We start from the raw sequence: 18,805 nt of genomic DNA on the forward strand, positions 1-18,805 counted from the left end.
TTTCCGTGAGGTACCGCCATCCGCTTGTAAGAAATTGATATGGGTTTTAAAGGAATACCTGCATTATCTGTAACAGCTTCTAGTTCCATTCATTACCATACGTATCTTATTCAGTTTGATGCCCGCATCTGTTATCTGCCAAAGATGACTGAATAATAAACAAACAAAAAAAAACCTTTTGGAAATATTTCTCAAAACGAACTGTACAAACTGCTACGGCTGGGAGGGGAAAAAAAACAAACACACTTACATATTTATAACACGATTTAGGCTTATTGTGGATTTGTGTCTCACTTCGGCAGTTTACCCAGACCTCAATCTGTAACAGCAAGAAAACAGTCGCACTGTTAATAACAAGTTTGTATGTATACAAACAATTCATAGCTACATCCGTTTAATCAATTGAAAGTATGCAGTCCTCAGCATTTTAATTAAATCCTGATCTCCCAGTTACAATGAACAAAGAGTATAGCAATCAAACATTATCAAAGGCGGGCTTGCTTACTCTAGCCACAGAATTGTTCACAATAAACAAAATGTGTCATTACAGTAACTTGAATATAGCGCTCTGTGGATGGGTAGAGACATTTAAAGACACAACTGTAATAATGATATTTGAAATCCATTTTACATGAGTCCAGTTTGTAAATTGCTGATCTGCATGTTTCATACGAACAACAAATCAAACAGCCACCATGCATTCCGTGGTACGGGGCTGTTTTTTCAGCTACACCCTAAACGCGCGTCACAGCCTGATTTCATTATGTCTCAGTCGACCTGCAAGGCGATACATATTCCAATTTCATTACTTCGCTATAGAATAGAGGAAAGACCAACGGCGGCTAAAATTTGAATAAATCACGTTAGCAGGCTAAACTCCGCCATTGCCCAGGTACAAATCAAATAAGCATCCAAGAGGTGACACATTCAGTACGAACAATGCCATGCAAAAACGGTGCCAATTACTCTCTCTCTCTGCATGTCCTGAGTGGAGATACGAAGAGAAACTGTCTGGCCGCCGTCCCCGAACAAGGACAATCTTATTCATGCTGAAATCCATTTGTTCCATTCAAAATTCAATATCTGCACTGTCAGTAATTTTATTTTAGAAAATTCAGCAGGAAGAAACCGCTTGTGGGCCCTGTTACTTTCCATTATTGTTTTGTGTGTTTATTTGCTCAGTTGGCTATGGGACAACTCGGTACGCTATAGTGGGTGTCTGAATTTATTCTGGATACCAAGGGAGGCTAATCTGTATATTTGTTTTTTTTTTGCACAGAATCTGAATTTCATGGGTACATTATAAAGCTTTGTGGGGTAACTTCAAATTGACTACAAAACCCTTCTATGGTAGATAAGGATATATTTTTTTACATTACGGTAATTTGGCATCTCTTTTTTTAAAAGTAACACTTTAGATGTTTGTCGAAAATATGCCAGTACTTTTGACTCACACACAACACACTTTGTTAACACGCTGCTCGTAATAACAGCTTCAGATCAAATTTATTTCATTTAAGCTAAAATAAGATCAATAGCACTGGAAAGAAACAGGGAGTGCTGCTACATTGCATCAGAAATCAAAGAAGTGAAAGTAACAAGTCCTGAAGGTAGTCTTCTAAAAGGGGCATTCATGAATATACTGTTAAGAAACACAAATCTCTTCTGGCTACATATTAAAGCTGGTTGGCTGCTAGCTGAAGCCAAAAAACATTTGCTAACGTTAGTGATTAAACGTTTCCTATAGTAGCTTTACTGGGACGAGGCAGAAAGGACCAGCATGATGTATCCCATACTGCCAAATCATATATAACAACCATGTCTGGATTACAAAGCACAAATTAATAAAATTCCTTGTAGATGGCATGAGCTATGTTTATTTTCAAAACACTATTTGGCGCCAACGTTTCTGCTAGAATTTTCCTTAGCCATAACAAGGAAAAGTAATGCACAGAAAAAAGTAAAACTGCTATAGCATTTGGCAAAAGCTTGAATGGACCTTGTGTGGATACTTAGTTGGTGTATTGCCTCTTGAGAGTCTTTCTATATATATGATAGCACTTTGCAAGGAAAATATTTACATGATAAGGCCCAACATCATAAATGAGCCAAGAAAATAAGTACAAATTAAGACACCGCATCTCCCAAGCCCTTCAAGACTTCTCATGGTTGATGTCGCATTATAAACATTTATAACACTCTTCGTAGGACTGCTCTAGTGTAGCTGGCAAGAGGGTAAGACAATTAACTGGTTAATCTTTGTCATTTTGAACATCATGTTCCTTATTTATAATTTAAACGTTTCATTATGATAATCAATGAGGAGCGGACTGCAGCTAATATCACCTGTGGTACCAAAGTGCGCATTTCCTATCATCATTTACCGAAGACAATCAAACTCATTCTCCATAGCTCACGGCAATGTGATTCGCGCGTAGGGTGGGTTTCGTTAGCTAGAACACCACGGTTTACATGCAGCAGCATAATGACACACTATGTACCACTCCATACGGCTGTGGCCTAAATTAAAAACACTTTGTTATCATTGTCAGAGATATTAGGAACTGAAATTCCATGGATAATACTGCAGCTAATAGCAGAAGCAAAGCGAAGGGGAGAAAATACTTGTGATTAGGCCACAGACTGCGATATTAAATTACGAGCTGCGTGATTGGATACCGTTAATTCGAGGTTGGTAGCTATGTGGTGCATAAAGAATGGGGTCTTGCAGGCCCAAAGGGGAAGCTGTTGGCCATGGGGGAGGAGGGGCTCGTCCCTCAACATCCACATTATTCCTGCAGCTTCCGATTCATTTTTTATATTATCTTGGTAATTATTTAGTACAAATACTAATGATAGTAGCACTACTACTAATATTAATATGCGATAAATACATGATAATTCTGGCCCCCGAGGGCGAACGAGCGGTTCAGTGGGTCACGATGCCGGTTCAGATCCCAGTGTCGGCGGAATGATTTCACTACTGGGTCCCTGAGCCTGGTCTACAATCCCCAGTTGCTCAGGGGACAGTCTGACGCTGCCTTTTCAAAAATATATACGTTACATTGCATAAAAACATCTGCCGAATAAATGTTCATGATATCTTTTGGCAGTACTTTTTTATTCGTATAAATTAGTAGCTTTACGTACATAAGTAGTCCAAAATCGACTGAGGCATGTTTACTTTGGACGGGGATTAATTTATGCCGGTGACAGTGCACCTCTCCTACAGTATGTGTTCAGCTAATTAGTTCATTGAGCCCTGCTGTCACATCCTACTAGCGGGGGCCATCGGACTGAACCACCACGATGCTACAGTAAAGGGGCTTTTAGCGGGAACGACATCCCAGCGTCACCGTAATGGTACCAGGCACAGAGTCGTGGTTCAGGTGCTCTAAGATTATCTCACTCCTCTTTGGGAAGAACAAATGCAGGCTTTTCTTTTCCTTTTGGCCTCCGCTGCTGATACCCCACGTGGCTCGCTGTAAAATTAAATTTGGATTTGCTTGGAAGAGAGTTCCGAACCGAGACCCATAAATTCATGAATAAAAATAAAGAGAATGCGAGTCTGCGAAGGCAGGAGAAGGAGGTGATGAATAAGAAGCGTGGTGTTATCTCACGGAAACCCAGCGTGAGGCCTGCTCTGATCCCCGGCTGGATGGGTGCCGGAAGATGCCGATAGCGGGGCGTGAACACACCCCCCTCCCCCTTTGCACTTTCAATCCTCACTGCATGCTTTCGACCTGCTTTGGCCTCACTGCAAATTATTTTTTCTGTCCCCCACCCCACCCCCCCCCAAAATAAAAGAATGTAGAGCAGACAGGGAACAGGTAAACCGTCTGCAGGTTGCCGTTAAAATCGCGGCGGCACACTTGCACGCCTTGGCGTTTCGCTGAGAGCCTTAATTCCACACGTTTGAACGCGTATCTCCTTAATGCTCTCAGCGTCCCAGTTAGAGTTCACCACAAGTTCACTCGTCCTCCTTCTGACATTTCAGAGCGATTCAGCTTTTCTAGTTTACTGCTATTGCTGTGGTAAAAATGAGTTTTTCTATTATCTGTGCCGGTGGAATGTATCACACAGAGAAAGCTCATGAATTTATAAAAATTGAATAATTCCATAACAGTAACAAGAAGGATTAGAGCCCAATGTTAAAAATGGGGGTTGTGAATGCTTCCTGACAAGACAGTAAGTGGGAGACCTCAGAGTTTTCAAGACACTGGTTACTTCATTCTACTCCCCTTTGAAGTACTGTAGATATGTCATCACCCAAATAATATGATGATCAGAATTGAAATAAGACATGAACAGACACACTAGAGTACTGGAAGAGTACCAAATTCCCCTACAGTCTCGTTGAGTGTATTAAGGCTCCGGAGACCTGATGGTTTTGTCCATGTTAGCGAATTACATGTGCAGCTCTGTGGGGTAAAACACTATGCCTACAGTATGATCAGAAGGTTGCTGGTTTGAATCCCGCAGTGGGCATTGTGATGTCACTGTTGGGCTCTTGATCAAGGACCTTAACTCCTCTGCACTCAAAGGGCTGTCTGGCCCTGTTTTCACTGTTAATCACTGTGGATAAATGTGTCGGCCAAACAAATAAATGAAAAAGAGAAACCATCCAATGCAGTGCATCACAAAAAGCTGACTTGATACAAGTTATCAAACTGAAAAACAGATACTAAATTTGCACAAACTTGAGCTAAAGATCGTCATGGCAACGTGAGGGGGAAAACTGGCAAAATAAATCCCAAACTGGGAGTGTGGATGTTCCAACTCCAGGGAGGAAGAGTGGATGGCAGCGTTTGAAGGAGCGAAATCCTTCACAGGGTGAGAGACCCGTGCTGTTGGTCCAGCTGGTCAGCATCACAGGCTGCAATCTGTAGCAGAGAATCCAGGTGTGTGCTGACGGTCTGTCAGGGCAGTGCGCCATCTGAATGGAGCAGGTCACAGCTAGCGAAGTGACCGTGCCAAGGACAGGAATGGTGGCAGAGCGGCTACACTGATCAGGCCTGGATCTCTGCCTTTTGTGACACCCTTATTTCTGTCTTCCAATAACTTGTCCGACCACCGGGGTGGCAATGTAGAAACCAGGCGCTCAAACCCTGCACAGTACAAAATATATGAAAACCCAAAAAGGACCACATTTCGCTCCAGGCAACTTGGTCCAGGGGAATTCATTACAGTTTTGACTTAGAGTAAGGCACAGATATTTGCGTTATTTTATTGATACAGCAGCCAGTGAAGAAATATTTCTTTTCTTCTAGTGACCTCAGAGTGTCATGTAGATGAACCCAGCAGATGACTGACAAAAATCTGACCTGCAGACCAAAGACGAGATGGTGACATGTGGACAAATTCGGGAAAAATATATTTTGAAGACGTGAATATATCCCATACCTTACATGAGTAGTTAATTCCCAGAACATTTCTGGTGTAAAAGTAGCCTTCCAGCGACATCCAGAAAATACTAAGTGAAAAGCCCACAGATTTTTATAAGATTAACAGGAGATCGCAGACAGATTAGTGTGGGAAACGAAAATGAATGTGATAATAAATCCACGTTATGCTGAAAAAGTAGGTGATCATGTTAAAGTGAGATAGTGATGATGTGTCACCATGGGTGGGGCAGGTCACAAATAATTATTTTTTACTTTTCCTGAGGGTGGGGGAAATTGAAAAACACATTTACTTCATGCATGCCTCACAAAGACAGTTCTTCCCTAATTTACGTTTAACAAAATCTAGAGTCACTGATCGCTTTTAAGGCTTTTTAAGGTGAAATTGACCAAAATTATGTATGCAGAAGCAAAGAGATACAGATGAATGATTTTTTTTCCCTTCAAAATATCTGAATCTACTCTGGCTGTGTAGCTTTTAGTCATTTGAAAGCTTGTGGTTGCCCTCTACAGGAAAGTGACAAATTACACTGGATCCTGATGAAAATTATTAGCAAAACTAATATTGATGTTACGTTGCAATACTGTAAATGCGATTGTCTGCATGTATGTTATGGACTAAGCCTGTATGTGTGAGTATGTAATCACACGTCACTTTACTCTGGGGTGTAAACAAATGCTTTATTGTAATGACAGTTTGATCAGGAAAACTTTTAACCTACATTAACAAAGTAAACTTCATATTGCAATAAAAATATAAATAATAACAAGAATAACAGTAAGAACAACACTGTGTTTCTGTGCTCTTTCATCAAATACAATCACATTACTTTGCAGACCTGCGGAGATTCTGAATGAGTTGTCTCTGCTGCGGGGAGATTAACAGACTTCATTCAATGTCCATAAACTGTAAGGATGAACAGAGGAAGAAATGATATGTTTTCACTGATCCCTGCCTAGCTAGCATTTCATGACAGACATCATATTTTCCTACTGGATGGCTGAATGTTGTATACAGCTTGCCTACGTGCCCTTTATTTAAAGCTGCATTTTAAGGGTTTTCTTTAATTAAATTTACTTATTTTAGTCAACACACACATCCCTTACTGGTTCTCGACATGCGATCTGTACTGGACATCACAGATGCAGAGGTGTCGGAGGGAAATGGATACCCTGGCAGATTTTTTTTTTGGGGGGGGGGGGTCCAGCATATGACAGCGGGTCCTTCAATTTTGTCAGGGGTCCCGGAATTGTAGGTTCGTCCCTGACTGGTCCTGGCTGGATTCTATACAAATGCATCGGTTACGTTTGTTTAAGAAATGCTTTGAAGTACTACATGATAAAGGTCTTTATTAAGTTAATGCATTTGATACTGCTCATGCAGGACAGCGATATGGGTTAGGGTTGGCCTGGTGCCCATCCCTGGAGGTAGACAGGACATGCTGGCGATGGGATGCCAGTTTGTCACAGGGCACAAACACTCATAGACACAATGGTCCCCTATGGACAATTTAGAGACCTAACCACGTGTGTTTGAGCCATAAGCGGAAACCTGTACGCATACACACACACACACACACACACACACACACACACACACACACACACACACACACACACACACACACACACACCACATGAGCGTGTACAGTATACCTTTTGAGGATACAATGTCCCCACAATCTAATGAGTATGCTTTATTTTACCTTATGGGGTTTTTACCATATATTTCCTGGTCCCCATAAGGGAAAACTCAATTTAATAAAAATCTGTGACTGCAATGAAAAAAAACTAAAAATGCAAAAACTCCCGTATTTTGATTGATTGCTTATGGTTATGGTTAGAGCTGGGTGGGGGTTAAGGTTGTCATAGTTAGCGTTAGCATTTTTCCCATAAAAATGAATGAGCGGTCCCCATAAAGATATGTTTACCCCCACATGTACGCATGCACGCACACACCGCTGGGGGTGGGCTCGACACCTGCAAGCGTGGAGGTGTCACAGCATAATGCACTGAGCCACCATCCCATCCCCCCCATTAATGGTGATTATTTCTTTAAAATCATTGTGCATCTCGCACAGTAGAATGCAAAATGCAGTCAGACTATTGCCTGGAGGACGATACTAAGCAAACATTTATTAATTATGCACATAAAAACAAAGTTTTCTACAGAGATTACACTGTAAAGTAGCTCTGCCTCAGCTTTCCACTACATTAGAGATGACATTTAATTGGTCGCTCTCATCGCCCAATGAGCGTGTCCCCCGCCACCACCGACAAACAAGACAGCTTCTCGCGGCCATCCTCTCATGAATTAAACCTTTTGTTACGCGGCTGAATTTATGCCTACCGATGAGTCACTGAGTGCATCTGTTTGTTGCTTTTTAGCGTTGCAGAGAAGCCAGTGTTACACAGACAGCAAACTCCGCCGACATTCAAATTACACTGCATTTCACATTTTAATATTTTATAATGTCAGATATGTCGTGACATTCACAGACAACGTTTTACCTTAAGCATTATCGCAAATATCCATTCATCCATTTTTTACCCACTTATCTAATATAGCACTATGGGCAGGGGTAGGGGAACACCTTGGATGGGATATCAGTCCAAAATAAACACACAAAGGTGTACACTATGGACAGGTTGGAAAGACCAAATCGCTACATACATTTGGAGACTGGAATCCCCAAAGCTTTTGCTATTTGATGCAAATAGTTCCGTTCTATCTATATTTTCCTAACTGATTTGGGGAGTATTTCACATTCATCTGCGAATTTCATGGCAATGGCTTTAGTGGGGCTTTATCAGAGGCAATTTAAGGTTCTCTCCTGCTGTGTTATTTTGGGTGAAATAATGTGCCAGAAGCAGTAAATAGCAGGGGGATTTCAAATGGTGGATGTTGGATTTTACTGGTTATGCAGAAACGTAATGCAATAAAGACAACAAACATCACTACCTGCCGAAGAGATAAGAGAATCAGCATGTGAATATTTCCTTTGTTTTGTTTTGTTTTAGGATGGAAATGCTTAAAATGACCTGGCCGTAAATTATCCATTTCAGCTGAGCATCTCACTTCGGCAAACAATTCAAACGGCTTTTGCTCTACCCCGCATGCTAATTTACATTAATTAGTTCCCTCACTTGAGGACACACCAGCCCAGCTGCGTCACGGCTTTGCACGGAGTTCATTTGTAAATTTTCCCCTCTAATGACTTTCAGTGATGGTTAATTCTGAGTAATAGCTCAACACTTACGGCAAAATGAAATCTAATGACAGCACACAAACCACTCATCAGAAAAGACGCGCTGACCACTATGTCAGTGAATATATTAACACCCACTGATTCCCCAGCACATCTGCTTAGTTAATCAGTAACTTTCCTTTACAGGCAGTTCTTGACCGACATAAGCTATCCATGCCACGCACCTATAAGTAAGTCAAATTTTACGTAAATCGGATACATCTTCTCATATCAATCAATCAACAGATACACCAAAAATATACTAGTAATATATACTAAAAAAACACATTAAACAAATCAAAAGATAAAGGGTGCCTGCAAGTAAATTTACACAACGCCTTTTTGAGTTAATAAATTCTATGTAACTTTTTTGCGTAATTCTAGATTCGCATGAGTTGGGTTTAAGCACCTTGAGCTGCATGTATATATATATATATATATATATATATATATATATATATAGTCAGGAGCCTGTTCCATGAAGCTCACGGCAGAAGAGGATAACTATGAGCGTGCTGCACATGCAGATTAATCTAGCGCTGCGTCACAGGGAGAAGAAGCAAGAACCAGCATACGCAGGATGGGGGCAGGATTCCGACCCCAACCCTGAAGATGGCAGCGCCCCCCCCACTGAGCCAATGCCACCCAGCATTCATGGGTATACAGTCTGGCGAAAATGGTTGAGTTTAATAACCTCTTTCCACTTTTTTCTAACATGGATATATGATGTACTTGCAGTTCATCCATATTCTCCCATATGTGGCCCATATTCACACCCCCGCTTCCCGAACCCAAAGTTAGCTCACTCGGATGACCAGCTTCTGTCACTGCCGTGTACATTGTTGTTTATGATGGTGGCATTCGCCGGAGTCCAAACTGGGGCGACCCAAAAACATAATAACAGCCTTAACTCCGCTAGCTAGCGCTCTAAGACTTTTTCGCATCATCATTCACAGTCATCCTGCACCGATAAAACAGACAGAAACAAAGCAGGTCTTATTATGAATCACAAAGTTTTAAGTTAAGTTTCACCCGCTCCACGAAGTAACCTGCCTAATTAGTGCTAGATAAATTGATATTGGAATGTACCCATGTGCTGGTCTCATGCCTAGTTTTAAACTCAAGGGACGTGTTTGACTTAAATTTATTGTCTATGAACACAAAGTATAAAAACCAGCATGCAGTCTATGTCAAATACACCACTATTCTATACAATCAGTACATGTACACTGAAGACAGTACGCATGTTACTTCAATATTAGTATACTAATACTAATACTAGTACTAATACTAAACATCCCTATTGTTTAGAAGGTATACAGTAATATTCAATCTCAAAAAAAGCAGATTTTGCGGTCAAGTGTTGAAGTGTTAGAATCATTCAAGCTGTCTTCTGTTGAATCATTTCATCTGTGATCATGGATCTATTGTAAACACACACACACACACACACACACACACACACACACACACACACACACACACACACACACACACACACACACACACACACACACACACACACACACACACACACACACACAGCGTCCAGGGCCATATACATGTAGAACATTCTCTCAGGACTTTGAAGAAACCTCTTCACTTGAGAAGCAGCAGCACATATTTACTCATTAACACATTGCTTAGTGTTAAAGCCAATATGATAAAAGTACTCAAACTCAGTACTAATATATTCAATTTTGCAGACACGGCTGAAGGCATGCAGATAAAATCCAGACAGCTGCTAATTCTATACAGGCAGGTTTTTCAATTTAAATATGAGTACCAGGGTCATATCACGTTCAGCTGATATTTATCTTGTGTGTGATTGGCTTGCGAGGCTACAAGACGTGGAGCGACAGAGTCCTATAGTCCCACCAGTAACTGTTGCCAAAGAGTCCCACTGCAGTAGGAGATAATTAGGACCTGCAGTCTCGTGGTCTCCAGAGGCTTGGTGTACTCCTCAAACTCATGGCTATGTCCCAAAGGGACTGCTGGCTTTGTTATACCTGACAGGCCGTGTCTGGCAACAAGCGGAGAGGTAAATAACCTGTGGGCTGTTCCCGAGATTCCGCCCCCCCCCCCCACCCCCCAAAAAAAATAAAAAATAAAATTGCGGTTCTTAGAAAAATTGACAAGAGAACATCAAGTCAGACTAAAAATCAAAACAGATTCTCCGTTTTGAAAGCTCTTGAATTTTACTCAGGGGTAAAATCTTGATTATAATACTGGTAATGTTGAAGTTCCCAGAGTTTAAAGCAATATGGCAGAAATAATGGCTTCTACTGCAAACTGAATGTTTAATATGCGTGTCGTTTAGATATAATGAAAAACAAGGCCACTATATTACCTATCATCGTGATATTTGGTATATAAATGGAAAAAATTACTTGCACCCTCTTCTTCATTGACTATCAATCACCACAAGCTAGTTCTTGATTTCACTGAATGCAACAAATTGACGTGTTCTTGCAGACAGTGAAAAATGTTGTGCAGTTTTCCCAAACAGCATTCATACTTATTTTCTTATTAGCTTTTTTTCTAAGCTAATCGATTTGAAGACCTGTTTGATCCGCTGTGGATTTCGGGTCACATCCAACATAGGTGTCGGTGGAAATGGGGAAACACTGATAAAAAGGACGATGGACATTCAGACAGGGCACACGGCCAGTCGGTCACAAGCCCCAACGCAACAACCACCTACACAGAGATCAGATGAACCAATCATTGTTCCCGAATGCAGTTTTACCTGACAGTATATTTAATGAGACTATTAAGATTTTAGTAGAATTTTCTTTTGGTTATATTATCTTTTTATCTAAAAATTACTATGCATAAGGTTACCTGTCTGAATTTGGAGAAATCTGATTGGATAAAAGGGGGAAGTAAGAAGTAAGAAGTTTTAGTTAGTTGGAAGTTAGTTGGCATGTTTCGAAAACTCATCTGGAATGCTGAAGAGATGGTTGCAACAAAAAATGCCTGGTTCCATTGTTAATTATTTGGAAAAAGCTCTGTCTACCTTTAGCTGGACCCATAAATAAATTAACGGAGACTCACCTTAAGGTAGCACATAGTGTACCTTTAATGGCTATTCTGAAAATAACTGGCAGGTCACACAGCCTAACAACCACGTTACCCATGGCGACTTGCAGGAAGACATTCGCGGGAAGAAATGTATAATTACTCCCGTGGCGTCTGGAGCCTGGAGTGCAGCAGGCCACTTGACCCCCCTCCTCCCCCCGTGACAGGCATTGTTCCCAAGCACACGGCCCCCTTTTTTAGGACACATCTGGACCTCTTCAGTCCCTCACCCGGGCACAAGAAGCAGCGATGTACGTTTGGAATCACTTTTAAAGGCCTTGATGGCTCTCTAAGTACGGGTAGGGGCCGACATGGGGTGGGGGGCTCGGGGGGGTGCATTCTATGCTATGTTACTGTATGTTATATAATGCTTATATTAAGTTATATTATGTTATAGGTTAGGGGCGGCATGGTGGTGCAGTGGTTAGCACTGTTGCCTCACACCTCTGGGACCCAGGTTCAAGTCTCTGCCTGGGTCACATGTGTGTGGAGTTTGCATGTTCTCCCCATGTCATCGTGGGGTTTCCTCCGGGTACTCCGGTTTCCTCCCACAGTCCAAAAACATGCTGAGGCTAATTGGAGTTGCTAAATTGCCCGTAGGTGTGCATGTGTGCGTGAATGGTGTGTGAGTGTGCCCTGCGATGGGCTGGCCCCCCATCCTGGGTTGTTCCCTGCCTCGTGCCCATTGCTTTCTGGATAGGCTCCGGACCCCCCGTGACCCAGTAGGAAAAGCGATTTGGAAAATGGATGGATGGATGGATGTTATAGGTTGCATTATGCTATGCCATGTATTATGTTAAGCTATGCTGCACTACGTGATGTTGTGTTATTACGTCACGTTATGGTAGGTTTATAGGTAGTACTCTTCCTTTCTCTTTTTTTGTAAAATTTCCCCAAAAACAAAAATGAACGCTGTAATGTCTGCCCTGTCATGAATTTTGCATGCTGCGCCCTGGAGGAACGTTATTTCGCTTCATGTGTAAATGGCTGGCATGACAGTAAAGCTTTACTTGACTGTCCTCCTTTTAGCAGAGTTGGTGAAGGGCTGCCGTCCAGATGCAGCCCGGTGATCACACCCATGCGCTTCCACAGTACATGACGACATCTCTTTGCGTGCTTTACAAATTATTTACTTTTTAAGCCAAGCCACACAAAATCAATACTTTTTAAGCCCTGTTACACAAAATCGATAGCGTGATCTGGAAATGCTGCCCGGGGTCTGAGTGCCCCCATCCCACTGCGATGACGGTAATCAGTTACGAGGGCTGCTAAGTAGGGCGTGCGAATTAAACGCGCCATGCTTTCAGGTGCTGAGGGGCTGCTTTTCCAGCAACTCACAGGAGCAGCATGAAATTTTATATTAGATATACAGGTTTTTACTGGTGCAATAAAATAATGCGTTTAATTCAGTTCAAGGTTCGCAAATATTAACACTGGACTGATGGATAAATTCATCTTCACAGCTGACATGGAAACCCAGTGAACAAATTAAAAGGACAGGTTATATTTGACTGGTTAAAGATCTGAATCTGCATGCTGCAACCTTCCAGTTAACTGCCATAAGATATTTATGGAATTTATAGAAATATTAAGGTTTATGACACCATAACCTGTCTCAGGGAGAGAAAAATAATAATAAAGAATTATTTACATAGATGTGTTTATTAATGTCTTTGTTGGCCAACCTGGGATAACTTTGTTATTGTCTGCATGTGCTACATCTAGACCTAAGGCAACGTAGGTTACTTTCAGGCTAGGAGTATCCTGCCAGCGAAAACAGCATCCTCAAGCCACCCAACTCCAGCATTTAGAAAGAAAGAATCGGGTCCTTTTGGACCTGCAAGGTCCCCCCCTTGCTGCCAACGTTTGGTGCCAGACCGTGACAAATTTAATTTCAGCAGTCGGTTGTTCGCGGCGGCGCAGAGCTTGTCTGGAAAAGGTCAATGGGCAGTGCCCACCATTTGGCCTGGGCACTGGGCGTCATGCCACAGCTCTGTTTGCAGATATGGCAGCACATCATCTGCCACGTCCCCCCTCCCGGCCCCCACCCTGCTCTGGCACAGCATCACGCAGGAACCGCTCAGCATCCCCCAGCCAGAGCGAGCACTGACTCCTTTTCCCAGTCATTTTCAAACACATCGATGTAACCAGTAATTAGCACAAAATTCCTGCACTGGAGACTCTTATGATTTGCCATATGAAGGTCTGTTTGTCATCGACTCTGTGCTAAATCATGTTGTCACAGCCTGCTGGTGTGTGTGTCCCCTGCCGCCTTTCCGGTTGCCCCGTTGTGATTCTGCTGGACTCGCGCAGCTGGGTCACCCTGCCGATCCAAGACGGTTCCGTCATACAAGATGGCAGGAACTTGAGCATATAAGGAGTTTTGCAATTACAAAGCCAAGCATTTGATCTGTGAAACACAGGATTGTGTATGTGTGTGTGAGGGGGGGGATTCATAGGTACAGCCTATCCCATACAACAAAGGGGCATAAGGCTGTAATACAGCCTGGATGGGGTGCCAGTCATTCGCGGGGCACTTTGCAAAAGCATTGGTAATGAAACCCTACACTTCCCCAGTGCTTAACATCACAGCCATGCTGTGATAAGCCTGGGACTGGATATTTCAGGTGGGGCCTGGCATTTTCTAGAGACCACTCTTTACGAGGTCCTTATGAAACACTTACCGGTCAGATTAGACCAGCTGAGGCTGCATTAATGTATTAAACAGCTTAAGACCACTGAACAGCACTGATCCACATGACAAGTAAGACATTTCCTGCTTTTCTCGGGGAGCTTTTCCATATACATGTGCGCAACAGAGTAAATCTGTTTTAGATGACTTGCTTTTTGTGGAGTAGTTTAATTTCTTATTTACTGACTATTAACGCATATTCAGAAGATCATGATGATTATTATCTTGGTACTTTTCATGTGATCATCATGCTGGTTTAAAAAAAAAAATCAAATTTCTGCAAACTTAAAGCAATGCAGATAATGGATAATCAGCTGTTGTGTCACTATGGAAAAGGCTTATTAAGGGATTATTTTTAACTAACATTTTCTGCAGATTGTGGAGAGGATATCTGTATGGGACAGGAAAGCAGAGGTGTAGGTTGAAAAGAAAACAACTTACCCTCAGCGGGGTAATCTCTCTCATTAGGGACAGCTGGGTTCCATTAACGGAGGCATCTGTGGACAGGGGAACCGTGATCAATCACCATGGAAAAAAAACAAAACAAACAAAAACACGATAGACAGCCCCCACTGCACCGAGCACGTCGTCCCGTTACAGGCAGACATGATTCTGTACCTACTGCATCAGCATGAGTATGCAAATCAAATGTGCTTTTCCGTGAAATGTATGAACATTCGGCCACAGCTCAAGGAACGCGGGTACCATAATGTACCATTTATATGCAGAGCAAGCTACTTCTGAATAAAAATCGCCAACACCAACCCAATTTCTTACAGATGTCAAGAATTACATTTGTAGCCATTTTTCCATATTGGATGTTCACTGGGGAAGTTCATGGAATAATCTCTCCACAAAATTATTCCCGCCGCATATGGTCTTTGGTTAGCTTACTTTTGGTGCTTTTTCCACCCTCCCCAAAATGAAACAGAAAATATACAGCATTTGCTCGAACCTAGAAAACATCGATCACAGCACGCTGTGACCCACACTAGGAGTGGCGGAGGAAAAATTATGGCGATCAGATCATGCTGCAAACAGACGACGAAATTATTATTAAATATGTCACATCTATGGTGCGAAGTCATCAACACAGAGTAAAGTCACTTAAACTGGAAATTCTCACCAGCAGAGATAATTATGTGCCAGGGAGTCTTGACAAAGATCAGCAATAGCAATAGGCAGAAATACAGCAGTACCATTTATCATGCTGCTGGAACCTCCCCTCAGTCGATTCATATCAGAAACCTTACAAAACCAGCAGCCTTGATGTCAGACTGGGTGGGGTTGGCCATCTTGGGAGGTTTGTGTGGGTGAGGAGTGTATCATCCTCAAATCACTTGTTCTTAGTTGTATAGATGCTGTAAACAGTGGGACCCCTGAGGATAGAGGGCCCCCTGTTGGCTACAAGCAGTCAGTACACAGGTGGGAGGGGGTCTTGAAGTAACTTTTTCAGTGCCCCCCTAGCTACAACAGTTTGGCTTCCACCCCATAATACCCGAGTTTGCCTGTCTGTGTACTCGCATGTACGCACGGACAGAGAAGCACGTAAATTGGCCCAGGAGCCGATAAGCTGCGGTGTCAGTGATCTACTGCATCTTTCAAAGGGAGACAGCATTTCTTATATAAAAGCGGACATCCATAAGCAGGTTTACAGCCTCTGCTGTGGTGAGCATTAACGAGGACATGGGGCTTCGTAAACAGCACGCTAAATCTTCACTGCGCTCGACAGGATGGCGTGCCCCCCCCCCCCCCGGGCTCGCTAATCCGGAGGGCATTTGGGGAAAGATGCTGAGAGCCTGACGGCCGGGCCGGGCCGGACGGGAAATCGGTGACCCGGACCCATGACTAATTCCCGACGCCTCCTTCCCTTTCATCTTGGAAGCACTGGCTGTTCCGAGATAAAAAAGAGTGGTGAACAAGGTTCATGAATCAAAATACCCACAAACACGTTTTCCATCAGAAATGAAGACATACTGAAATTGATTTAGTCTGATATGGCGATACAGCAGGCCGATACAGCGTTTGGGGGGGGGGGGGGGGGCTTTTATTGCACGACAGATACAGCGGAGCGCTGTATAATGCAGAATTTATGGCGGGCTAGAGATCGACGCACTGCCTGTCCCCCCTCATCAGCTCCGTAAGTGTGTGAAATGTCCTTTAATACTGAGGAAGGGGGATATCAGATTTCTATCCTAGTTTTACCCCCCCCCCAACCTGTGTCAAAGGATCAGTTTGTTTATTTGTGATTTTTTTGCTTAAACAGTCATAAAAATGTACTGGCACTTTTTTTAGCAACTACCCAAGTCACTCTATGTTTTTAACTAGATACACATTTTAATACAATAAATCATAGTTAAATTCTTACATTTGATTTTAAATGATGATCTAAAGAAATCCATGTCTTACAATGAAATACATGATGTTGTGAATAAATATCAATTATTCAAAAATAATAATAAGCATAACTATGATACATTATTCGGGGAGGAAAATCTACAGGGTTGACTATTTGATGTGTGTTAGGCTTATTGTCTACATGAGAACCTTGGAACAGGAAGTAAGCAAGATGGGGATGGTCACATGACTGCCGTACCCCTTCACATCTGGAACCACTCTCCCCCTAATCCAGCACTGTGGGTAAAAACATACAAAACAATTTGATGTTCTCTCCGATATCAGTTTTCAGACAAGTGATCACTTATCTTTTCTTTTCTGGGCTGCTTTTCTCTGCTCCATTACACATTAATATGGTGCCCTTGCAATCTTGGGTAGTGACAAGTCCACAGTTGTGTAGATGGCTTTTGGGATGAGGTTTTAAAAGGAAAGCAATATCCCGTAAAAGATATCCTGCTGCGACAGGGACAGGGCATTAACCCTGGTGTCATGGGCAAAGCTGCTGTTTTGTTTGACCTGCTTAGAAGCCTCCTACTCTGGTAAAATTGTCTGATCATATCGGTTTCCTGATTAATTTTCCTGACCTGTTGTGCAAACGGTGCTCTTGACCTCTTCAATACAGCACACCGTTGTAGAATTCATAAAGTCAGCAGGATTTGTCGTAGACGCTCAGAAATGCCTCATTATGACAGCTCAATTTGTTTCACCAAACGAAAATCGATTGCCAGTTTTTAGGAGACAAAACATTTCTCTCAAAAACACCCGATACGTCACACTTTGCACGGACAGCTGCAGCAACGTTTAAGCCTCTTAATAACCCAAAGGTACTCCGCTTAAATCCCAGCTCCACTTTGGGCCACAGAACTGAGGAAGGGAATGTGTTCGGCGTCACTCGACGAAGACCGCTGCTAAGAGGAGTGTAGCAGACAGCAGGGCTGTGAGAGCCATCAAAGGGCTTAATGTTCAGGGTGATCTGAAGCGTTTCTCCATATCATGGATTTCAAACGACGCTGATAGCAGCAAATTACAATGAGGTTCTGCAAAAAGGTAGGAAGTATAGGTATGAAAAAAGCATAAATTTCCACATGTAGTATAACAAACCCTTTCTTTAGCCATCAGTTTTACTTTTTAATTTTTTTATTTTTTTTTTTAAATGTTTAATTAATAACCAGAATATAGACATACTTGGACTTTATTTATTTAGATGATGATGTTATCCACGCAGAGCACGTTTTATTTTGTGAAAAATGTCAGACGTACTTAAGAGCCTAGTGGTGAAATCATTTTGTTAATACAGGGATTTGAACCAACAACCGTACGATCACAGCGACAGCATTTCAAGCCTCTGAGCCACAGATCATTATACAGAGCACAGCTTTAGACTGCGTGGGGCTTGAACAGACACACACATACGTGGGGCTTTCTGGAGCTGTAAGTCTTTTGAGAAGATTCAGGCCCTGCATTAATACCAACATCTAGGACCATAGCATGCAGAAAATACACGTGCTGGTGCCTGTTCACATCGGCGTATAAATTAATGAAGGTCGCATACTTGAGACTACGACAACGGCACGACGTCTCATACTTCAGATACCCGGGCCGACCGGGAAGGCAGAAAAATTGATCCGGATGAAATCAGAAATTGCTCATGTGGATGGAAATCGACACAGCAGACCTGGAGAAAAGGTCACTGTGGATTCATGGGTGCAACAACAGGACCTACTGTACAGGGAACTCGTCCTGTTTCCGTGGTCATCATCTCTCTTTGGAACACGTTGGCTCCATCCATCCATCCATCCATCCATTTTCCAAACCGCTTATCCTACTGGGTGGCGGGGGGTCCGGAGCCTATCCCGGAAGCAATGGACGAGATTACGAGGCAGGGAACAACCCAGGATGGGGGGCCAGCCCATCGCAGGGCACACTCACACACCAGTCACTCACACATGCACTCCTACGGGCAATTTAGCAAGTCCAATTAGCCT

The 18,805-nt window shown here is 42.6% G+C and overlaps 1 long non-coding RNA gene across 3 annotated transcripts in view; it reads right to left on the bottom strand.

The window, feature by feature from the left end:
• LOC125749692 (uncharacterized) overlaps positions 1-18,805 on the bottom strand; it is a 125,380-nt gene that overhangs the window by 46,659 nt on the left and 59,916 nt on the right. For 2 of the 3 annotated variants that reach the window (XR_007399989.1, XR_007399987.1), the window contains one exon: positions 14,865-14,920. This is a non-coding gene — a long non-coding RNA (uncharacterized LOC125749692). Of the gene's footprint in view, positions 1-13,982; positions 14,055-14,864; positions 14,921-18,805 lie in introns of those variants that run through there. The other variant, XR_007399988.1, reaches the window with a different exon arrangement.

The sequence above is a fragment of the Brienomyrus brachyistius genome, chromosome 9 (assembly GCF_023856365.1).
Source record: "Brienomyrus brachyistius isolate T26 chromosome 9, BBRACH_0.4, whole genome shotgun sequence".
Classification (NCBI taxonomy): Eukaryota; Metazoa; Chordata; class Actinopteri; order Osteoglossiformes; family Mormyridae; genus Brienomyrus; species Brienomyrus brachyistius.